The 5,000-nt window shown below is 36.1% G+C and overlaps 1 long non-coding RNA gene across 1 annotated transcript in view; it reads left to right on the forward strand.

Moving 5' to 3' along the window:
• Positions 1-5,000, forward strand: part of LOC136855934 (uncharacterized) — a 180,182-nt gene that overhangs the window by 76,942 nt on the left and 98,240 nt on the right. Inside the window, exon 2 of the long non-coding RNA XR_010858180.1 lies at positions 2,224-2,370. This is a non-coding gene — a long non-coding RNA (uncharacterized lncRNA). The remainder of the gene's footprint in view (positions 1-2,223; positions 2,371-5,000) is intronic.

A 5,000-nucleotide genomic window follows, 5' to 3' on the forward strand; every position in this document is an offset into this window, starting at 1 on the left:
TAAAAGATGAACATTCTAATTACGTTTTCTGAAAATAAAAATAAAAAAAAATGAAAAAGAACCTTATATGCCGTCTCTCCACAAACATATCTGGTCGTTAAGATAAATAGAATTATCACAACAGCTGTAAAATATTATTCCTGTTCTGTTGATATTAGGTGGGATGCCATTTTGGGTTTTCTGGGCGAGGCTGTGAAACGAAAATACCAGATATTCTTAAAAAAGAAAAAAATATTTACCCAATAAACTTACCCAGTCTTTATATAAGAAAACCAAACTTCTTTCTTCTTCTTCTTCTTCTTCTTCTTCTTCTTCTTCTTCTTCTTCTTCTTCTTCTTCTTCTTCTTCTTCTTCTTCTTCGGCACACTTGTGCAGAGTTGTCTCTGGAAAAGTTCTGTGTAATATGAACCCCTAAATATGGTAATTCGCCCCTTGTCGGCTGAGAAAAAGGGGCCGAGATTATCTCCCCATATCTAGAATTCCACTCGAGATCTTACCTCCCCCCCCTTCCTTAAATCTTCTCAGAATTTTCAAACTGATGTTTTCTTTTCTCGATTTGAGAGTGGAGGGAATTTTTGAATCATTTTTTTTTCTCGAAGTGCCTCTTATCTCTGTAAATGGTGTTGTGTTTCTCACGTTCTTTCGCTGGGATGGTTTGAATGTCTTTTAGGCCTATTGGGTTTTGGGTAGGGCGACTAAAGTTTGTTTTGTTGTTCCATTCTCAAACTTAATCTAAGATCTTACACAATATTTTTTTCACTAATGCTACAGAATAGATGTATTCTTAAGGTTAATTTTTCGTAATTAGGACGAGTTGTAAACAGGTATATGCAACCTGTTAAATTTTTTTTTTATAGATGTCTGATATTAGTTCTCTCTCTCTCTCTCTCTCTCTCTCTCTCTCTCTCTCTCTCTCTCTCTCTCTCTCTCTCTCTCTCTCTCTCAAAAATCTTAGAGGGAAGCCAGATAGGCAGAACATGCAAAAGGGTCATTACTGTAATCCATGGAGAGAGAGAGAGAGAGAGAGAGAGAGAGAGAGAGAGAGAGAGAGAGAGAGAGAGAGAGAGAGAGAGAGAGAGAGAGAGAGAAGGAATGATATTATTTAGTCCATATTTCTGACTCAAAAACTGTTACAAGGCATCACAATGAAACGAGAGAGAGAGAGAGAGAGAGAGAGAGAGAGAGAGAGAGAGAGAGAGAGAGAGAGAGAGAGAGGAATGATATTATTTAGTCCATATTTCTGACTCAAAAACTGATACAAGGCATCACAATGAAACGAGAGAGAGAGAGAGTAGGAAGAATATTATTTAGTCCATATTTTTGACTCAAAAACTGTTAAAAGGCATCACACTGAAATTTGAGAGAGATAGAGAGAGAAGAATATTACAATTAGAGAGAGAGAGAGAGAGAGAGAGAGAGAGAGAGAGAGAGAGAGAGAGAACTACCAACAAAGTCTGGAAAAGTTAAAATCAGCATTCCCAGCCAGCCGTCACGCCTCGGTTCCTAATGCGAGGAAAAGTAGATGGCCATATTTTAAGTGGCGCGAACGGCTGCAAATTGACAACAAAAACAGAGGAATTAGCATTTAAACTGGCCAATAACTTTGGCCCAAACTCGATTCTAAAGGTACCGAGGGCATTAGCACGAATGGCGTAATGCTAGAATTTAGATTGTGTAGTAAATATAACGAGTTTTTCTCGTAGGTTAGTTTTTTACTTGAGAGGGAATTAATGGAAGTGGAATTTTTTTCATTTGTTATTAATGGTTTGAAAAAATGTTGGGATCAATGATTTTAGGAAAGGTAGGTGTTAATTTCTTTTGGGGGCGTTGGTATTGTTGGATGGAGAATGGTGTGTGTGTGTGTATATATAATATATATATATATATATATATATATATATATATATATATATATATATATATATATATATATATATATATATATGTATATATATATATATATATATATGTGTGTGTGTGTGTGTGTGTGTGTGGTAAATGTTTTTAGATATTTTCAGAACATTAAGAATACAAAATGTGTATGTGTGTGTTTGTGTGGTACGTATGTGAGTGTTTGCGCTCGCGCAATTGTGTGTGCGTATGAGCTTGTTTGTGCTACTTTGAATTTAAAAACTAATAATCTTTCTCCATAACACAGGAATCATATCCATTTTTCTCTCGAAGTCTTTACAAGACAATAATTGGACTGGTTGCCTGTTTCAGACGGAAACCCCGCCTTATGCCAGCACTCCACCCTTACCCAAAGACATCCAGGAAGTTCTAAGCCTTCTGTAGACCCCCTGCACTCATCCCACCCACCAGAAACATCCACGAAAAATCAAATAACCAGCCAAAAAAAATAAATAAAAGGTAAGGACTCTCTACAATCTCTTAAATAGAAAACGAAACAGCAGCCAATGTTCCAATAACAATATTCTTGTAAACAAATCGCCCCTTTTATTCTCTGATATATCCAAAGCATACAAAAAAAATCCCCCTTTCTGTTCTCCGTTATTAAAAAGAAGGGAATTGTTATTGTGATGAAAGGAATAACCCGTTTTGCTCTTGGAGTTTCGGGGAAAAAAGATTAGTTTGTGAATTGAACGACTGGAGATTGGTAATTCCTGGCAGGAAGGAGAGATTAGGCACTGCTTGGTATAACGTATGAGAAGGGATGAAACCCAATCGGTCTTTTAACTTTTAGGTAAAATGGTGACAAGGTTTATGTTTGATGCGATTGGCTGTTTATTTCCATTTTCGTTTATGTAAATGTTTATGTGTGTTGTGTATGTGTATGTGTGTGTGTGTGTGTGTATGTCTTCATACTAAATTATGGTAAGAAGACATAAAGTTATTTAAAATAGAAAACACAAAGTTATTTAAAATAGAAAAAGTATTGCCAATCTTTAACTTTTAGGCAAATTGGTGTCAAGGTTTATGTTAGTTTTATTTTCATTTATATAAATGTTTGTGTGTGTATGTGTGTTGTGTATGTGTGTGTATGTTTTCTTACTAAATTACGGCAAGAAGTCATATACAGTTATGTAAAAATTTAATGAAAAAAAATATTACTGTGAATATCTGTGTTGTCTCTCATTTAGCAACCATGTAATTTTTACTTAATTTGACTTATTATATTTTTCATTTTCAAAACAGGCAAATACTATATTTCTCATTTTCAAAATAGCTAAATTGTTATTCATGAAATTTTATGTACATTCAGTGTGTCAAATATCCATCTACCCAGTAAATATTATATATAAAAATTCAATTCAATTCTTTGGAGTGCGACACGCCCACCAAAAAAAAAAAAAACTACAAAACCACGACGCTAAATGACTACCAAAAATGAAACCAGGCCCAACACGTGTTCCCTTTTTCCGTCAAGTTAGAAAAAAACATGGCACTGTGTAAAAGATAAAAAAAAAAAAAAAAAACTTGGGGTGTGGGGTGTATTCAGCGAGTATAACATCTTTATGGGAGCGTCAGGTCACTGCTGAAAACGAAAATATGTTTTTTTGGGGGGACGCGTGAAAAGAGAGAGAGAGAGAGAGAGAGAGAGAGAGAGAGAGAGAGAGAGAGAGAGAGAGAGAGAGAGAGAGAGAGAGAGAGAGAGAGACTTAACAACAGGAATGAAAGGTCTCAGGTAAAATCCTGTCCACTGGGGAAATGGAAAGTGGAAGTTTGCTATTTTTGGGAGCTGGGACATACACACACATGCATACATACATACACATGCACACATACACACATACGGTTGCTGTAGCTACTACAGCAGGAGTGGTAATGGAGGCTTGTCGCTGTAGTTCTTTTAGGTCGTTTTTTGTAAGATTTCTTGGGATGGGAAATAAAAAAATAAAAAAAATAAAGAACTGGAAAAAATAAACATAAAACATAAGAAATTGAAGACAAAATTAAAATCAAAAAGGTTTTATTTGTAATTCATCGATTGGTTTTTGTAGGATTTTAGGGAGTTGTTAAAAGAAAGTAATTAATACGCCGAAGTTTCTTCGGCGCAATCGAGTTTCCTGTACAGCCGCTACAGCGTATAATCAAGGCCACCGAAAATAGATCTATCTTTCGGTGGTCTCGGTATAATGCTGTATGAGCCGCGACCCACGAAACTTTAAACACTGCCCGGTGGTGGCCTATCCTATATCGTTCCCAGAAGCACAATACTTTTCTTTTACAGAAAACTAAAAATAAAAAAAAAATAGGCATTCAGTTCAAGAAATAAACTCTTCGTTCAGTCATTGAAAAGTAAAATCATAAAAGTCCTCATTATTCTACGCTTGAAAAACTTCATAAACCTCCACTCAGTATTAAAAAAAAAAAAATAAAACCCAGGCATTCAATTCGTAAGATTCATACAGGCAGTGTTCGAGAAATAAGTGCTTCGAAGCCCAAACATTTCGAAACAATGGGTTCATTCGCCCGGAGAAATGAAACCTATAACTTGGTGCCTACTTTAGCCTCTGACATTTAGTTTCCAAAACCGTTTGATTCAAACTTCAATGACCTCAGTTATATGCGTCGTCTGTTCCCTTATAGACTCGTTCTGTTGAGTTTATGGAAAGGTTTCAGTGAGAGAGAGAGAGAGAGAGAGAGAGAGAGAGAGAGAGAGAGAGAGAGAGAGAGAGAGAGAGAGAGAGAGTAGACTCATTGTAGGTATATCAGAAAGATTTTGCGTTTAAAAATTGCATTTGAATGAACCTCTAGAGGAAATTCATTGTATCAGCTTCAGGGAGAGAGAGAGAGAGAGAGAGAGAGAGAGATTAAAGGTTCAGACTTGTTATCCTAAAGAGAGAGAGATTACTTTAATAGGTTCAGACTTGTTTCCTGAGAGAGAGAGAGAGAGAGAGAGAGAGAGAGAGAGAGAGAGAGAGAGAGAGAGAGAGAGAGAGAGAGAGAAAGTACTTTAATAGGTTCAGACTTATCATCCTGAGAGACAGAGAGAGAGAGAGAGAGAGAGAGAGAGAGATTACTTTAATAGGTTCAGA

Source organism: Macrobrachium rosenbergii, chromosome 33 (genome assembly GCF_040412425.1).
Source record: "Macrobrachium rosenbergii isolate ZJJX-2024 chromosome 33, ASM4041242v1, whole genome shotgun sequence".
NCBI classification, from domain to species: domain Eukaryota; kingdom Metazoa; phylum Arthropoda; class Malacostraca; order Decapoda; family Palaemonidae; genus Macrobrachium; species Macrobrachium rosenbergii.